At 47.6% G+C, this 19,255-nt stretch overlaps 1 long non-coding RNA gene across 1 annotated transcript; it reads left to right on the top strand.

Moving 5' to 3' along the window:
- The first annotated feature begins 17,792 nt into the window (after positions 1-17,792).
- Positions 17,793-18,264, top strand: LOC308186353. Its single transcript, XR_013944025.1, has 2 exons — positions 17,793-17,988; positions 18,070-18,264. It is a non-coding gene; the product is annotated as an uncharacterized lncRNA (long non-coding RNA).
- Positions 18,265-19,255: the final 991 nt, after the last annotated feature.

Genomic DNA, 19,255 nt, shown 5'->3' with positions numbered 1-19,255 from the left:
TAAACTGTCTTTATCTCAACTCACAGGCTTCACTTTCCCGTTTCTCTCCCCCATCCCAGAGAGGGAGGGGGGAGGGTGAGCGAACGGCTGTGTGGTGTTTAGCTGCCAGCCGGGTTAAACCACAACAAGGAGTTAGCATTCTAAAAGCTTGTGTAGGCTGAATCCTCAAAACACTCCCCGACAGTTTCTGATTTCGTCCCACCCGTTGGGGACTCTTCGTCTCTTCCTTCTTTATATAGATGATGCCTCCCCTATCAGTCCCCCAGCAGTAGTTATCTGCTGAACAACATGGTGATCTTCCCATCTAATCAGGCTCCATTTAAAAGGTTTGTGAGGGTGCGCAGACCCAGGAACAGTGTAAACAATCGTACCCATTACTATGTATCGCAAAAAAAAAAAAAATGGCTAGGGCCCATTTTCCAGAGTTCTTTACCTGGCCACGTAATTCCCCACCGTTTCACTCTCTGCCTCGCTTGTCGGTTCGGTTGCAGCGAACTACAAGGTGCAGGTTCTTCTTGGCAGCAGCAGTGTTCTTCAGGGGAGTTTTTCAGGTAACCGCGACCTTTTTCTGATCAAACAGGGTCCCCTCTCCTCCTTTTTACGATACATAGACAGTTAGACCATACTTATCGAGTTCGTTTCAACGTGAGCTTTAAGTCATCAGGGCCTGCGACCACTTCCCATTCGCTTTTCTGGATCGGTCCTTTCACGCCACTGGCATGCGTTCACCCCTTCTCAGCCATCCGGATAGCCGTCTCTGTGATAAGTAAAACAACATAGGGGCCTCCCCACCGTGGTGTTAAAGACATTTCTTTCCATGTCTTAATTAGAACCCTATCTCCAGGTGGTATCCTATGGATTGCTATATCTAGCCACCAAGCCTTTCGCTTGCAACTCCCTCCGTCAGTTCATAAGCTGTATTAAATAAGGTTTTAATTGGATATCCTGTACCTGGGGATCAGATGGCATCTCTAAATCATAAGGCATACCATACAGCCTTTCAAAAGGTGAGATTCTGACATCGGCTCGGGGCTATGTCCGGATATTCAATAGTGCAAGCGGTAAACATTTCACCCAGGAGGTCTTAGTCTCTATCATAAGCTTTGTTAGTTGCTTTTTAATTTCACCATTCATTCGTTCTACCTTTCCCGAACTCTGAGGATGCCAGGGAGTGTGATATTCCCATTTAATTCCCAGAGCCTTCATCGTGTCTCGGGATAACTTTGACACAAAGTGTGGGCCTCGATCAGAGTCAATTGCTTCTATTACCCCGTATCTGGGTATGATGCTTTCTAATAATATCTTTACCATGGTTTGAGCTGTGGCCCTTGCCGTAGGGAATGCTTCAACAAAGTTTGTGAGGTGGCCTACAATAACTAATAAGTATCTATATCGCCCCGTTTTCGGAAGTTCAGTAAAATCTAATTGAATCTTTGCAAAAGGTCGATGTGCCAATTCTCGTCCTCCTCCCGGGACCCTTTTTCTCATGTGTTGAGCATTTACCCTCCAACAAGTTACACAATCATTTACGATCCTCTTTGCTATATTATAAATCCCTATACACATATAATATGTGGCAAATTGATCCACCAACACCTGAGTACCCCAGTGCGTCTGTTCATGAAATCTCCGTAGCACCCTCATAGCTACTGATTTTGGTAACACTTCCCGTCCATCAGGCAGTACCCATTTCCCTTTATCGTTTGTTTTTTTTTTTTTGGAACCCCCATTTGTGTCATCTTGTCTTCTTCTGTAATAGTGAAACAGAGTAAGGGGAGGGGAATGGGTCCATTCGACCACAGGGAGTTAGTCGGCCTGCACTTGTAGCAGTTTTTATAAGGCGGGCTTTCTTCCTCAGAACAATTGCATTCAATCCCATCAACTCCCCATTCACTCCACAATCATAACATGGAAATTCCTTTAAGTCTTTCCCACAGTATTAAGTATTATATTAAGCACTATTATATATTATGTTATTAATTATTATATTAATTATTATATATTAACTATTAAGTATAAGTATTATTTCCCACAGTCTGGGCAATCTTCCTTCGTTCTTATAATTCTTCTACTCATTAATGCTGCCCTTTTTGCCTCCTGATCTGCTCGATTATTACCCCTAACCTGAGGGGTGAGGCCTTTTTGATGCCCTTTTATATGTACTACGGCAATTTCTTTGGGCTCTCTGATAGCTTGTAAAACCTGGGTAATCAATTCCTGATGTATTAAACCCTTTCCTTGTGAATTGATGAGCCCCCTTTCTTCCCATATTTTACACAAATGTATGTACTACCCCATAAGCATATTTTGAATCTGTATATATTGTACCGCTTTTATTTTTCAGCAATTTTAGGGCCCGCAATATGGCATATAGCTCGCAAGTTTGGGTGTACCAGCTAGGACTCAAAGGTCCAGATTCCACTATCTCAAAAGTTTTCCCATTTACTAACGGGAAGGTTTACTACCTTCCCTGGGGCACCTGATAAGCAGAAGAGAAAGCAACCACAGCAATAAAAGCCACTGCACCCTCAGGACAGTTACTCTCATCCCCTCCTTTACCTCAGCCGCTTACCTACCCCACACGGCAGATGCTTCCACCCGTTCTCTGAAGCTACCTAGAGCACCTCTAAAAGAGAAAACTGGAATTTACTCTATTTGATGTAGTAAAGTAAGTGCAGCGACAACCACACCCCAAAAATAACACCTACCTCTGTTCATCACTCACCAGCGTCACTCCAGAGGTAGCTCGGGTCGTGATGTCCTGTACTGCACACTGCGTTTCAGCCTGAACAAAGGAAAACACAATCAGAAGACAAACATTCAGCTGACAGCATTAGCACCCATCCCTCAACAACAGAAGTGACCCCATATTTAATGTTTTCGTTTCAAAACAACAGTCCACTTGCCTCTGTACCTGCAAGTTAGATCCAAGCTCGAAAGGAACGGCCACCATCACCCATGCCACCTGGGAACACAGAAGGACAAAATGACCGCTGTGCTTGCAAGCCTCCACCTGCCACATTGCTCCTCTGTCCCAAACAGCCTCACCTCAGACCCTCAGAGGGAAACACCTGAATGTCTTCCCTTTGCTTCAGATCAGGGATCACCAGGCTGATAGAACTCTCACCTTCCCTCACTGCTCCGTGACACGGGGATTTCCCTATCCAAGACTGCACGAAGCCCCTGCAGAGACAAGAGAAAAGCACACCCTGAGGCACCTCACAGCCACAGCGTACCTGCTGCAATACCTCTCTCTTCCCAGCTCCTTTACTTCAGCTGCTCACCAGCTCGAACTGAGATTCTTCGCTCACAGCGCCGCGGCAAACTCTGCCCGGGCCACGCAACACACACTGCACAAGCTACGTTGTTTAAGACACACGAGCTGGAACATTCCTGCCCAACAACCAGTGGCATCGCACAGGAAGGATGCCGCACGCTCCTAGAAACCAAACCTACCAGTCCTGAACAGCTCCCCTGCCAGACAATTCCCCACCTCCTCCTGCCAACCATGCTCAGCACACACACTATTTGGCCTTAAAAAAAAAAAGTAATAACATACACACACAAAAAAAACTACTGAGCTCCACAAATGCCAAAAAGCCATGCACACACAGCAGCCCCAGCAGGGGTATTCACAGACTTACCCTTTACAGATGAAAAAGGTAACTCTGATACGACCCTGCTCAGTCTCTTGGTAATACTGCGCCTATGTGGTCAAGCCTCTTGCAGTGTGTAATCAAGCTCTTTTTAGTCCTCTGGAGAGTTATGCAAGTGCCTTCATACGTCTAGAGATTCAAATATAACCCAAAAACACAAGTGGATCCCACCATCCCAAAAACAAGTGAGCCAGCAACCTCTGCTAAATATCCCTCTAGTAAGTGATTTCCAAGCACTTAAAATCTAGAAATCCATAGACTCCAACCTGCCCAAAGAACCCTGCAACTGACTGAAGGAAAGCAAAGCACTTGCCCCAAAGAGCAGCCCAGGCACAATGAACTCCCTAATGGCATACCTGGGGCTCATATACCATTTGGCCCCGCCCAGCACCCAAACCCAATCACCTGGGAAAGGGGAGGGGCAAAGCACAAGAAAGTAGAAAGAGAGCACAAGCAGCAGCAGCTATGTTTTTGTTTGTTTGTTTGTTTTTTCTGGCCTAGCTCAATAGCATGCAGACTGCAGACAAGAGAACTGGGGTGTTTCTAGAAGCAACAATCCCCATGCTTTTGCTGCAGCTTTGAATATTGAAAGGACAATATGACCAAGCAAGTAACTGAAGTTTTTTTCAACTGCAAGCAGCTCAAACCGTTGTTTTTATACAGGAAGAAAAATCTAGGAGCATAACAGATTACACACCAGAAAAAAAGATCAATTCCATGTAATAACATCACTCGCAGCATAAATCACGTACTTGAGTAGGCTATCTGAAAACCAAAAGGCTATGCTGATAGGTCAAAACACACTACAGGACAATGGAGCCTGGCCCTCTGCTGCACCAGCTTAAATCCTATCCCTACACTCACCAAGGTGCAACCCCAACCCAAACACAGACACACCATTTCAGGCTACACGGGATGGGGCTTCAGGCACCGCTTCACCTACTGAAGAAGACCACCATCGGGATCTGCCACGCCAGACCACCTTTTTCCTCTGAAACACCTTTCTCAGGAACCAAACAGCATTCCAGTGACCTGCTTTGCTCCTATTCTAAAGACTATCACAGCCCACCTTGCCTGGGGCACCTGATAAGCAGAAGAGAAAGCAACCACAGCAGCAAAAGCCACAGCACCCCTAGGACAGTTACTCTCAACCGCTCTTTTACTTCACCCACTCACCTAACCCCCGAGGCAGATGTTTCCATCTGCTCTCAAGCCACCTAGAGCACCTCTAAAAGGCAAAATGGATTTTCATTCTACTTTTTGTAATAACTTAACTGCAGTGACAACCGCACCCCAAAAATAACTGCTACCTCTGTTCATTGCTCACCTTGCCTGAGGTAGCTCAGGTCGCAACGTCCTGTATTGCGCACTGCATTTCAGCTTGAACAAAGGAAAACACGGTCAAAAGATAAACATTCAGCTGCCAGCATTACCACCCACCCTTCAACACCACAGGTGACCCTATATTTAATTTTATCATTTCAAAAGAGCAGTCCACTTGCCTCTGTACCTGGAAAGTAGATCCAAGCTCAAACGTGGCCACCTGCAAGGCCGGGGGGGGGGGGCATTTGGCAGCCACCTGCAAGGTGGGGGGGCACCTGGCAGCTTTGCTCTAACAGACCCTACTAGTTACCTCAAAAAGATGGGCTTACCGGTCTCAATTTGAAATGCATCAGTCCATAGGCTCTGACCCACCTAAAGAACCCTGCAACTGACTGAAGGAAAAACAAAGCCCCTACCGCCAAGGAGCAGCCCAGGCAGAATGCCTGCCCTAATCATGTGGAAAATGGGAGGGGCCGTGCATGAGAAGAGATAAAGAGAGCAGGAGGAACAGCAGCCCTGGTTTTGGTCTGGCTTAGGTCAACAGCGTGCAGAGTGCAGCACAGGCAATCAGCCTGTTTCTCCTGAAAGACTTACCTTAGCTTTGGTGAAGGAAACTGACCGGGCTGACAACCCTCTCACCTTTTTGCACCACTCCACAACATGGGGAATTCACCTCTCCACGGCTGCACGAGGGAACTGCAGAAACAAGACAAAGCACACCCTGAGGCACCTCATAACCACAGCCTACCTACCTACTGCAATACCTCTGCAATACTTATACCTCTCTTCCCAGCTGCTTTACCTCTGCTGCTCTCCATCTCCAAATCACATTCTTTTAACTGTCACACAGAGCGGTGGTCCTCCAGGTGCCATAGAGCAGCGCCATTATTTTTTTTCTTTTTAAATTTCAGAACAGCTTCCCTTCAAAACAGCTTTCTGCTTCCCTCTGGAAATGGACAGTAGGTCAAGCCAGTCACCGAGTTGCCAACGCAGAGCTTCACAGTTCCAGAAGGTGCTCTTTCATTCGACCGATTCCTCAGAAGTGTTACCTACCACTAGCAAAAGCAATAAACAGACTGCAAACAGGCACTGCCACATTTGACAAACTTCATGTTTTTAATTTTATCATTTCAAAACAGCAGTCCGCTTGCCTTTACATCTGAAAAGGCAGATCAAACCAATCACCAAGTTGCCGAACAAGAACTTGACAGTTCCAGAAAGTGCTGTTTCCTTTGACCGGCTCCTCCTAAGGTTTACCTACTGCTGGAAAAAAAGAAAAAAAGACTGTGCCAGCTGCCCTTAAGTACTCACCCAGAGCTTGAGTATTCGCCCAGAGACAGACCAGATGTCTTTCCCAAAAGAGTCAGGACAATGTGTTATTGCACTGTTGGACCACCATGTTAGCTACCATCACTAATTGCCAGGCAGGACAGCTCCAGGCCAAACACACACGTAAAAAGGCACACTACAAACATCATGAACAAAACATGGGAAAAGAATTACTTTTCATGAATTACTTTTTCAAGAATTACTTTTACATGTCGTCTCAGGGAGGAAGTAACTACCCTGAGCAACGTGCCCTTACCCACTAGGAAGCTGAGCGGCAATGTGAAAAACTACATTTCCCGGCATGCCACGGAAACCAACATGGCCGGCAGGAAGCTCAAAACCCAAAGACCACAACTCCCGGCATGCTGCGGGGCACGAAGCCTGGCAGTTGCTACAGCGCATGCGCATCTCCTCCGTCTGCAGTACCTCCCTTTCGCCAGCAGGTGGGAGCAGAGAGCCACGCGTCACCGCAGCGCCTCTTTGCCTACAGCACCGCCCGCTGTTCGGCCACCAGGTGACACCAGGCGCCGCCACGCCACCCTGCTCCATGCATGGGCAGAAACAGAACGGCAGGCACGGCTTCCCAGGCCGTCTGCTCGTTAAGGGAAGCGGCGGGAGCCGCGTGGAACACCACACAAGAACGGCAAGAAAAAGCATCCCGCTCCACGGGCACTGGGGAAGTAACTGCCCATCCTAAAAGGCCCCGTGCTGAGCCGCAACGTGAAACTACAGTTCGCAGCATGCTCTGGAAACCAATGTGGCCAATCAAAAGCCCGGAGCCCAAAGACCACAACTCCCAGCATGCTGTGGGGCAAGACGCTCCCAGCCACCTGACCCAGCTGACGCCCCGCCCCAGAGTCAAACCCATGCTTTCTGATCCGCCGCCTACTACCCCAGCCACGGATCCTGCAGGACCCAGCCGCCCCAACACCCTTCCCTCCCCTCTGCCACGGACGCCCAGGCCCTCCCTCACCTGCTGCTCCGCAGCAGCCACAGCCTAGGTCATGCTCGCCAATCACTCCCTCTGCGCAGACCAGTCCCAGCACACCTGGCCCAGGGAGCAAACACAGCACAGGCCTACCCCCACCATTGCTGCCCTTGCCCCCCCCCCCGCCTGCAGCCTCCCCAGCAGGGTGGCCCCCACACCCAGGTCGCTTGTCTGTGTCCATTGGCTCCCCCATGGACAATAAACACGGGGCCAACACCCCAGCCCCTGCCCCCTCCACACCCAGGAACCTGCACCTAGCAGCACGGCCACAGCCACTTACAGTGTCCACAAACACAGAGGGCAGCACAAGCCAGAAAGCAAACTTTATTAAACTCTTACGCAGGACTCCTGGGAGGGAGACTGCGGCAGAACTCCCTGCCCAGACATTCTCCCCTTCCCCTGGGGGGCTGCGGGGCTCAGGCATCCAGCAGGTCCATCCGTCCGTCTCAGCATCCATGCCCTGGGGAACAGCTGCCTCCTGCAGAAATGGGCTGTGAGGCACAGAAGGAGGAAGAAAAAGGAAAAGGGCACAAGTGGGATACAAGCAGCAAGAGAGGAACTGGGTGGACAGACAGACAGCAGGGCAGAGGGACAGAAGAACCACCGGGGGGGCAGGGAGCGGGACAGGGGTGATCAACGGGGTTGGACAGAGAGTCCAACAGAGGCACAATTGCGACAGCCAGGATGACCGAGAGTAATAGCAGTTTTACTGACATCAGACAGCATTAGTTTGGGATGAAATCAGAGTTTTGGTTTTTGGATCAGAGATGACTCTGTTGAACAGTCTCTGCCTTTCCAGTATTTGAAAGGAAAAGGCATGAGGATAAGCACACAAGTATGAAGCTATTATTACCAACAGAGATGCTGGAAGTAGGCTTCTCAATATCGCTTCTGGTACTTGTGGAGTAATTGCCTTAAGTAACTAGGCAAATTAAACTAATATTCACATTTTAAAGAAAATGTGCAGCATTGAAAAAGCTTTCAGGGTGGAGGGTAGCTGCGCTACCTAAGTGTTCCCTAGGCCTCCAACTTTACATGCTATTGCACTAGGGGAACTTGGTGTGCTGACTCTAAGGAACAGTACAGAGCGTAGAGCAGAGTGGAGACACCACGGATAGGCTCTGTGATGAGACGGGGACCTGATGCTCTTATGCGCACCAAGACTGATAAGCTGCATGTTTACCATCCTTGTGAGAAAAATCTCAAATAATTTTCTTCAGACAGGATCTTCTGTGAAGCTATTTTATTCGTGATTGCAATGGCGGGCATCCTGTCAATCAGGAACGCATTTTAGTAAACAAATCATAACCTTTTATTCCCTATTACCCGACGCCTGATCACCTCCCCTGTTTCCTCATTGGCCAAGTACTACAGGTTCACAAGCTACTCGACGCTCCTCTATACCACGTATGTACAATTTTTGTGTTTTTTCAACCCTTTAATTTCTCCTTTCTTATGTTTTGAGAACTTTGTGATCTTTGTTTTACTGTTCTCACACTGCTCATCTTGTTTTTCTCAAGCTTCTACCTTATTTTGGAACAGTGAGGCCTTCTACTGTCCACTTATCTACAGGTGACCCATTCGGTGATAAACTGGAGCTGATTGATACAGCGGTGCACTAAGGGTTAAGAAGAAGGTTACTCACAGGCATAGAGTGGTAACCAGGCTAGAATAAGAGAAAGTGGGAACCAGTAAGAAGTTGCTAGGCTCGGACGGGCCTATAGAGGGCTATGCATGATCAAAAGGAATGCACTAATCAGAAGTCTGTAACTACGCACGCTAGCTGCGTGCAGTGCATGTAGCTGGTTCAGAAAGCTATATAATATCTGGCATTGGAACAATAAAGGGTCTCCATTTCTCGACTATCTTGGAGTCTGTGTCCTCATTCCCTTCACTTATCTACTTAGCATTTCTCCTTATTATGACTACACGATTACCTTGGAATACAGAAAAGTAATTCTCTACTGCAAAAACACAACTTTGTTTCTCACACCCTGAGCCAACCACCTGTCATGGTTTTGACAGAACGCTGTACTCTAGTGAACTTTTGCTCATTATATCATCACTATAATACCAAACCACACCTCCATCCCAAAAGCTCCATGCCTCCAAGCTGCGACCGCCCCTCACTGAGCACACGCTCTGAATTTCTCAGACCCCTATAGCTTTAAACGAAAGCAAGAAAACTTTACAAATCATAACCAAGATATGCCTGACTAGAGTCACTCAAGCTCCACCTAAAAGGGACAGAAAATAATCACAGAGTCATAGAATATCCCGAATTGGAAGGGATCCACAAGGATCATCGAGCCCAACTCCCGGCATCACACAGGTCAACCCAAAAATTCAGACCATATGACTAAGTGCACAGTCCAAATGCTTCTTAAACTCCGGCAGACTTGGTGAAGCGACTACCGGCCTGGGGAGACTGTTCCAGTGCTCAACAACCCTCTCAGTGAAGAACCTCTTCCTGATGTCTAGCCTGAACCTCTCCTGCTGCAGGTTGACACCATTCCCACGGGTCCTATCACTGGTCTCTAAAGAGAACAGATTGGTGGATAATGTAAATTGGCTTAAGTGAAAGGGGATGTTAGGGAAGATACCATCACGAAGGATACCTTTCTGACTTCCGGGATCAGTCAACGGGCTGAGCCTCTCTTCCCCCCGCACTGGGATGTCGTGGGGTAAGATCTGAATGCTTGGTTGTACCAGGCGTCTCCGTAGAAACTCAGAAATCTCTAGAGCCTTTGTGCCTTTTAATGCGTTAATAGCCAGGACGAGTACCCGTGTATTTCATGCGTGCTCGCTTGCTTTTGCGGACAGTGAATTTATCGCCGACAATTCCAAAGAACCTGTGTCCCTGTTGCTGTAATAAACTGCCCTTCGTTGCATTGTTCCTAGCTGTGACAGTTCTCATTGAACACAACTGGAGCGAGGGTGTCCTACGTTATTGGTGAATCCGTGACCCTGGTAGTTCAGTACCCCGAATCCGACCAGACCCGTAACAGTTAGTCAGCTACGCCCCTTAACACGACAGTATTTCATAGAGAAAAACATTAAGCCTAAGATTTCTCATCCCTAAGGCCTTAGGGGGGCAGGCCGAGAAGGAACCAGAGATGCTTAGTATGTCTCCTGAGAATCGCAGCTTACAGTTACTACACGTCTTCTGGTCTCATGGGATGAGGCAGAGGTATAATTAATTCCTTCTCCATCTCTCTCTAAAGAGTTTTCCTCCTATCTGTGACAAAGGAGAAAAATGTTATGGTCGTGGAAGTCGTTATACAAAGCCACACTCAGTGAATTCACTATTACAGTTAAGATCGTTTTTAATCGAAAACACCTCAGCAGCAGTGTTACCACTGCAAACATAGCGCTGCACAAAAATTCAACTCAAGATAAAGGAAAGGGCGAGCTAAAAGGACAAATGACGTGACCGAAGGCATCTTCAACAACCATCTGGTAGATGGTTGTCCACAGCCCTTGGATTCCATGGTTGTCTTCCCTGCCAAGTGAATCCTGGAAGAACAAGAAAAGATACACAACATGTCCACAAAAACTTTTGGGGAGGCTACTGAAAAGAAAAACAAAAAAATAGAAACAGCATGCAGCTAGTACGTCAGTTTTGTTAACAGAGTAACATTAACATACTAGAAATTTCCACATTCTATGTAGCCCCAAGGTGGTGCTGGGTACATCCACTGATATTAATGGGGTGGCACAATGTAAGAGATAGTTAATAGACAAGGTACACCTGAGGTGCACAGATTGCATATTCCATGCGACAAAAAAGGCACAGCTTGGCACCCAGTTTGGATCAGCTTGTGTATGAGTCTGCTGATACGTGAGTATATACAGCAAGCAGACAAGTCTTTTACTCCACAGACTCAGTTTCATTTATGTATATACATACATATACATATGTGTATGTATCTCTCTCTCTCTCTCTCTACATATATATATATATATAAACAAACAAACGTTGGGAACTTCATAACCACTTGAATAACAATCATTAGCTATGCCTACGCTGAAAGCCAGGACTATGCCTAAGTGATTAAGTAAACACAGAGTCTTATCTGTGAAATGCTGAAAATGCCCCATAACCACTGGGGGGCTTATGCACGGTGTACATAATTTTTACGCAAACATGCATCTTAATACACAAAGAGGAGGGGTGAGGCGGACAAAGGTTTTAGGGACGCGTCAAGACCAGAACAGCCACTGGGCAATCGCTCAGATGTGCAAAGCTCAGCTAAAACCTGCACAAATCCACCAAAAGAAGGAGGCTACCTACTTGTCTGCTTAAAATAACCTCTACAAAGAACGTATTACAAAATCAAAAACGAAACTATCATCCAGCAAAGCAAACGTCTGGAATACAATGGGCTAAAACTGACAGCTGAGGTTTGATTCTTTAGCAATTTCAAAGGTCTTCAGATCCTACCTGACTTCTCGTGCATGGTGGCATTGCAGCACAGAAATGAGGGGAGCGGGAAGATCGCAACAGGCCAAACGCGGTGCTGAGCTCCTACAGGAGCTGGTGGGATAGCACTGACAAGAGTGAGACAGGCTGTCAGCCTTCTGCACGAGCTGAAGAAGAGGAGCGCCAGTGTCCGAAGAAGCTGTTTCTTCTCATACTTCATTTAATACACACCGTCTTTAAATCCAGGACGTCTTCTTAGGGAAGAGATAAAGAAGTAGAGTTAGCGGCTCCAAGGACACTTTAGGATCTTAGTTCTTTCTATAGTTAGCTGCTATCCACAAAACCAAACCAGTTAAAATAGAGAGTTACATTAAAAATTCTTGATAATAACAAAAGTATGGGATTTAAAAAAAAAAGACATGCACGGAAAAGAGGTTAAATTATCTCATTCGTTTCTCAATTCCGCCACAAACTCCACGCTCAGCTCCTCTTAACTCACTCACCCCACTTACCCATCCAAACACAGGGCGGACGCAGCAGTTCTCATCATTCTTGGTAAAAAGACAACATTTTCATGTTTGCTGTCAAATATCATCTCTTTCCAGCACAATTTCCTGCAAGCTATGCTAACTCCTCCAGGCTTTTTAATATATGCTAGAAACTTCACTGTTTTATATTAATGACCATCTCGGTGGAAGTCGCCGAGCTGCTATCTTTGATTCTGCTGTCTTCACAAATACAAATAAAACAGTACTTCAGCAACAATCTATGACAAACTAGGCAATACATGCATCTACCTCTTACATAAGAAAGGAAAGAATTTGTAGACAACATCCAGAAAGTATTACCTTGTTAGATATCAGAGTGGTGGGGCAGAATGACAATGCTACACAAGACTGTACTTACACTCCTGGGATTGCACAGGTTTGCTGGAATACAAAAACAATAAAGTAAGGTCACTATGCGGAACAAGTTCACTCACTCCATTATTACTGTGAATGACAAGAATATTTCAGTAAGCGTTCTTTTAAACCCATGGGAATTTTCAGATTTATGTCAATTTGGCTTCATGAAAACTGAAACTTGCAGTGCAAAGATCATTTATAAAAGCTGTAGCAGGTGAGCTTTTTAGGCACGGATTTTGTCACCTTTTTGGGTAATGTTCGTCTCTCTCCCTCATTACCCCCCTTCCCTCCCCTCCCCCCCCCCAAAAAAAAAACAAGAAAAAAGATTAAAGACCACAAACTGGGACTTCTCAGAGGTATGACTCCATTTTTCACCTTATACACACAGTTTCTTCGCTATGCTAAACTTTCACAATGACTGTATAATAGAGTCTTACTAATATTGTTTCTGTCTGTGAGTTTGATACTACTTCCCCAGGTTGGATGAAACAAGCATTTTTCATTGTGACGGACATCAAAACAAATAATGTCTCTCGTCAGCTATGGAGTCCTGCTGGCAGTATTACCAGCTCACACAGAATCCCATCTAGTTTTTGGGGTCCACCCCATCTATCCTCAGCAGTGGGAAGTTCTTCCAGAAGCAGACAGACTGTTATTCGTTCCTCAATGGAGCTGAGGCTCCGTAAGGCTTTGCTTTTTTCTTCCCTCACTCCCTCTTCTATTTCCAAGCTTTAACTTAAAAGCTAAGCTTGTGGGGCTGGGGGGAATCCCCAAATCAAATCCCAGCCCCAACATCCCATAGTCCCCTACTCTCAGGCCCAGCAATCTACAAATGCACACAATGCTACAGACTGTGGTGGGCAGGTCCTCCTGGGCAGGGATGTCGTCATCTTTTCAGGTGACGTTCAGCTCCCTGAAAGGGCTGAAATACCACATCCATACTCACTTCCCCTACTTGATTCGCACAGGTGTAGTCAGAGGAACAGGGCCACACCAGCACTCCCTGCTCACAAAGCTCACTGCCTACCTCCAGGTTTGCATCGTTTCCTTGTATTACTGTTAATTCTGACACATTTCTGCTATAAAAGCATATCTCAGTGGCATTAAACAACCAAATGCGTGGACTGTGCTGTCTGCAGTATTTTATCCCACACACTCCAATTACTTAGTCAGCTGTTGAGCCCGTGCCTCGAGCAAGCATTTTGCTGGGTAACCATCTCCTAGTCTTGAGGGGACACGTGAGAATAATTTTTTCTTGGATAGTATTTACTTCAAATACTCCTGCCAGGCCAGTTTAAGGAATCCACAAATTCCACGGGAGAGAGGCTTGCCTAAATTGATTCTGTCTTTCTGATAATTTGCTCAATGGAGCATTTCTCCCTTCGGTATTTCTGGGGTAATGACAACGACTTGGATTTCAGAGAAGCAAGGTTTGAAAGGATAGGTAGTATCTTGAAATAGATCAGATTTCAGGAGTACAATCTCAATACATTCCAAAACCTAAATTCCACAATGCTGCTTCTGCAATCTGAGGGACAAACTCTTCTGCCACAGATGGGCAGGGATATCAGACCAGCGCATAGGAACACTTCAGGAGTCAGCAGAAGTGGTAACGAGAGCTGCATCACTCTGTGATAGATACCTGTGTCCGAACAAGCTTTCCTTCCGCTCACAGAGGAAAAGAGCTGGCGTCCTACAAAACGTCTCGCGTCTACCACTTTGGAGTGTTCTCAGTCAGCTTGTCTGTACTTCAACTTCCCTTTGAAGGAAGTAGCAAAGTACATAAAAACCTCCTTCCGGTAGCTCGGCACTGACCTGCAAGCCAGCACCAGGAGAAGGGCTGTGTCACACTTCAGCCCGGAGAAGAGAAGGCTCTGGGGAGACCTCATTACTACCTTTAAACACGTATAGTGGACTTACAAAAGAGACAGGCAAGGACTTGTTACCAGGGCCTGTAGCGACAAGGCAAGACAAGTTTTAAACTGAAGGAAGATAGATTTAGATTGAACAAAAGGAAGAAGTTCTTCTCAATGAGGGTAGTAAGACACTGAAACAGGCTGCCCAGAGAAGTTGTATAGGCCTCATTACTGGAGGTACTCAAAGCTGGGCTGGATGGGGCTTTGAGCAACCTGACCTAGTGCAAGACGCCACTGATCGAGGCAGGGGGGATGGACTAGATTATCTTTAAGCGTCCCTTCCAACCCAAACCACTCTACGATTACGTGAAAGGAATTGCCTCCCAAGTCATTCTTGACTGACTACAATTAGCATTCTGGAAAGCCCTGCAAGCACTTGTTCATTATTTCTAGGGTAATTCTTAAAGCTGAAGCAGACCAAAGTTTTGTCAACAAAAGCCTTTCGGGAGACTACTGAAAGGAAAACCAAGCCAAACCAAAAAAACAGAAACAGCAAGTGGCTATTACATCAGTTTTGTTAACAAAGTAACATTAACGTACTAGGAATTTCCACGTTCTTTACCCTCCACCTTTAAAAGGTCACCCAATTCTGTCAGTGTTCACCATTAGCATTCTTTAAAACTTTCACATGGACATCTGAGAAAAACATTTCAAGTCCCTGTCATCGAGGGAGAAGAGGAAAAAAAATAGGGATGAGGGGGGAAGAAGCACAGCCATTCCTTTCCTCGGTAAGGTGAGCAAAAAGCTCAGGCGCTCAGCAAGAACATTCTTTGAAAGATAAAACAGAAGAAACTGCAGGTTATTTAACCTCAGCTTGTCCTGGTTTCAGCTAATATAGAGTTAATTTTCCTCCTAGTAGCTGGTAGGGTGCTATGTTTTGGATTAGGCTGAGAAAAGTGTTGATAACATGCTGATGTTTTAATTGTTGCAGAGCAGTGTTTACACCAGGCCAAGGACTTTCCAGCTTCTCTTTCTGTCCTGCCAGTGGGCAGGCTGGGGGTGCAGCAGGAGCTGGGAGGGGATAGACCCAGGGCAGCTGACCCAAACTGGCCAAAGGGGTATTCCATACCATCTGGCGTCATGCTAAACAATATATAGGGGTGGCTAGCAGGACTGGGGGGACCAGCTGCTTGCGGATAGGCTGGGCATCGGTCAGCAGGTGGTGAGCAATTGCATTGCGCATCACTTGTTTGTGCACATTATTATTAGTAGTACTATTATCATTATTATTATTATTTTCCTGTTTTTATAAGCTGTCTTTATCTCAACCCACAGGCTTCACTTTCCCATTTCTCTCCCCCATCCCAGAGAGGGAGAGGGGAGGACAAGCCAACGGCTATGTGGTGCTTAGCTGCCAGCTACGTTAAACCACAACATGGCTATAGAGTCACATGTATTTGTGCCTGCTCATTTATTCATCTGCCAGTTTATTTTGCTACAGACCGTAGAAACTGCAAGGTTACCACCTTTTGTAACCGATGGGATCTTCGGTAGGAATAGCTGTCTAAAAGAGCCAACAAAATCCCCTTCATCGACAGCCATTTGAACTTTCGTCGTCTAAAAATAGTCCTACAAACATTCCCCGGGATGCTCAACTTCAGCATCTTTCCATTCAACTTGAGGCAGAACAAGCCCTTACCCTGAACATCTTCATCTGGCTCTCCTCTGCTAGCAGAGTAGTACTCTGATACTGACCAGTACGTGCTGCAGCCTACTCGCTTACGTGTATTTACTGCAATCTGGTTCGATATGCTCACAGAGAAACCAATGAAAAATCCGCCCTTTCTTTCAGAAAAAAAATAATAAAATAACTACGACACGGTAAGGAAAAAAAGCTGAACATGCGGTCCTTTACCAACGGGCAGATCCAACATCAGCACAAGGAGTTTTTGGTCATGTGAGCAATCACCTACACCAGCCATCAGGACAAGCCAAACGCACGCACATGAGACTCCATTTAAAAAACATGTAAAGTTCCTTTATAGCTTATGGAAGTAACAACCTACATCTTAGATGCAGTTAGACTGCATCGGTTTAGGGACTGCCTCCTTCCAAAAAAAAAAAAAATCCTCCAATCTGTTCATCCGTTCACAGTTATGCAAATTCAATCAGGCCTTTGAGCCTGAGGTGCAGGAAAATTACTAAAGCACACCTGGATTTCACCCGGAGGTCGCTGCGACTTACCCGGACAGCTGGGACAGACGGGCTTCTCTTTCTCCTGGGACACCTGCGACTGCAGCACGCCAGCTGCAGCTTTCCTCCCTTCAGCTGCTGCGCCACCTTCGTTCGGCGACAAACCCCGCGGGGGTCCCAGCGGCGGGGAGCTGCTTCTGCCCTGGTGAGCCGCAGGGAAAGGAGAGAGCCGGCCGTCAGCACGCGGGGGGAGGAAAACCTCCGAGGCGCAGCCCGACGATCGAGCGCAGCGAGGACCCGCGCCCGGCCGCCGCAGCCCCCACCCCTCCCGGCCCGACGCTCCGGGGAAGCGCCCCCGAAGGCTCTCGCTCGCCTCACCGCCTGCAGCCGCGCTCGCAGCCAGCGGCAACCTGCGCCTCCCGGCGCGCACGGCCCGGCCCCGGCCCCGGCTCGGGGAAAGACCGGCCGCGCGCCACAGAACTACAGCTCCCAGCATGCCGCGGGACGGAGCAGTCCATCCGACGCAGAGGGGAGTCGGCCAAGCGCACGCAACCGCCCCCCCCCCGCCGCTTCGCCCCCTTCCCCCCCAGCCCTCCGAAGCCCCGCGCAGTGCAGACGCCGCCGCACGCCCGGTCCGCTCCGCTCCGGCGCGGCGCCGCCCCCGCCCCGCACAAGGGCCGTTTCCGCAGAAGCTGCCGACCGCGTGGCGCCCCAACCGCCCGCCGCCTCGTCCCCTCCCGGCCCGGCCCGGCCCGGGGCGGCACCGACCACCAACCTCGTTGCGGCACCGCGCCTCGGCGGCCCGGCCCGAGCTGAGCCCAGCGCGGCCCGGCCCGACAGCTTCCGCCCATAGCTCCGGCAAGCCCTGCACGGCACCTCCGCCCTGCGTTCCTCCGAGCCAATCACGGAGCGTTTCCGCCCTGAGTTAAGGCTAGCCGTGACGCCACTTCCGCCCTCACGGTCCAGCCAATCACGGCGCCGCTTCCGTGTGGGAAGGCGACCCTCAGGCTGCTCCTGTGCTGCTTTTTATTTATTTATTTATTTATTTATTTTAAAGAAGGCGCGGGTGTTCTTGGTCCTCCCTCGTCAAGTATATCTGCGAGAAACGTCTCAAATAATTTTCTTGACACACGAACTTCTCTGAGGCTATTTTATTCGCGGTTGCAGTGGCGGGCGTCCTGCCGATCAGGAGCGCATTGCAGTAAGCACAGCATCAACTTTTATTCCCTATTCCCCGACGCCCGATCCCCTCCCCTGTGTCCTCATTGGCCGAGTACTGCAGGTTCACAAGCTACTCGACGCTCCTCTGTCCCATGTATGTACAATCTTACTTCTTTTTCAACCCTTTAATTTCTCCCTTCTTTTCCTTTTTTTTTTCCCCTTTCTTATGTTTCAGGAACCTGTGATCTTTGTTTTACCGTGCCCACGCTGCTCAACCTGTTTTTCCTCAAGCTTCTGCCTTATTTCGGAACAGTGAGGCCGCCTACTGTCCGCTTACCCACGTGGCGTTTCTCCTCATTATGACTGCACAACTACCTCGGAATACAGAAAATTAGTTCTCTACTGCAAAAACACAACTTAGTTTCTCACAGTTCCCTCCTCTTCTTTCCTTACTCCTACTGTTGTTTTTGCACCTCTTCACGTACCGCGCTCTTGAGTTTCTCCAACGTTAAGGCGCAATAGTCTTCTTTGGATGTCACGGGGGATGGTAGGCGTACAAAGCCATTATTTTTACAATACCAACAAATAGTGGTTTGAGCCAATTCTGTTCAGGTAACCACGAAGTTAGTTTCTCCCAAATGTTTCTAAATGCCCAGGAACTGTCATCTTGAGCTACTCTATGTAGGATCTTTCCCCCCCACGCCCCCCCAGTATACTTTTTTCCCCCCAAATATCAGTCAAATCCGTCCCATTTGATCTACATCTATACAGCAACTAGCATTAATTACAGTGCACGCTCCTCCTTATGAGGTTATTAATGAATCGAATACTATTCGATTCTACAGTCCTATTTTTGCAAACTTATCAAACTTATTTTCTAGTTCTTCAGTTATAGCGGAGATATTTACAATAGCTTTTTCTAATTCACCCACCCCTAACCAAGGTAAAAACCACCTTGCAAAGCTGTGAAATACTAGAGAATTTTACTAGAGAATTGTCTGGAGTCCGCTTAATCCTGCGTGTGGTCTCAAGGGGCCTTTGGCTTTGTGGGTCTTCAATAATAGTTACGTTTGGAATTATTGCCTCCAGGGTGCAAGCTCCCTTCCATCCCAGGGGCAACACCTTCCTGGCTTTATTGCCACGTAGCCAGTACCACCTCTCGCCATTTGGGACAGGCCATCCAGTTGCAGGATTCTCACGTTGCATCTGGCGTGCGCTATGTATATTGGCGTTCCTGTGGCTACCATATTTGGTGCAGTGTGGATTATTCCCTGCGTGGATAGTTCCACACCCAGGGTCAGTACTATCGCCCCCTGAGTTTCTATCAATGTTGTTTAAAAGGCACCTTCGATAACGCGGTATATTGTAGCCAGGATTACGCGCAGGGAGTGTGAGAAACACTCCGTAGCCAGTAGCTTAGG

This window comes from Anser brachyrhynchus, assembly GCF_964034855.1.
Source record: "Anser brachyrhynchus genome assembly, contig: SCAFFOLD_262, whole genome shotgun sequence".
NCBI classification, from domain to species: domain Eukaryota; kingdom Metazoa; phylum Chordata; class Aves; order Anseriformes; family Anatidae; genus Anser; species Anser brachyrhynchus.
Note: the sequence above shows the minus strand (reverse complement) of the source record. Positions and strands in the feature narration are given on the sequence as shown.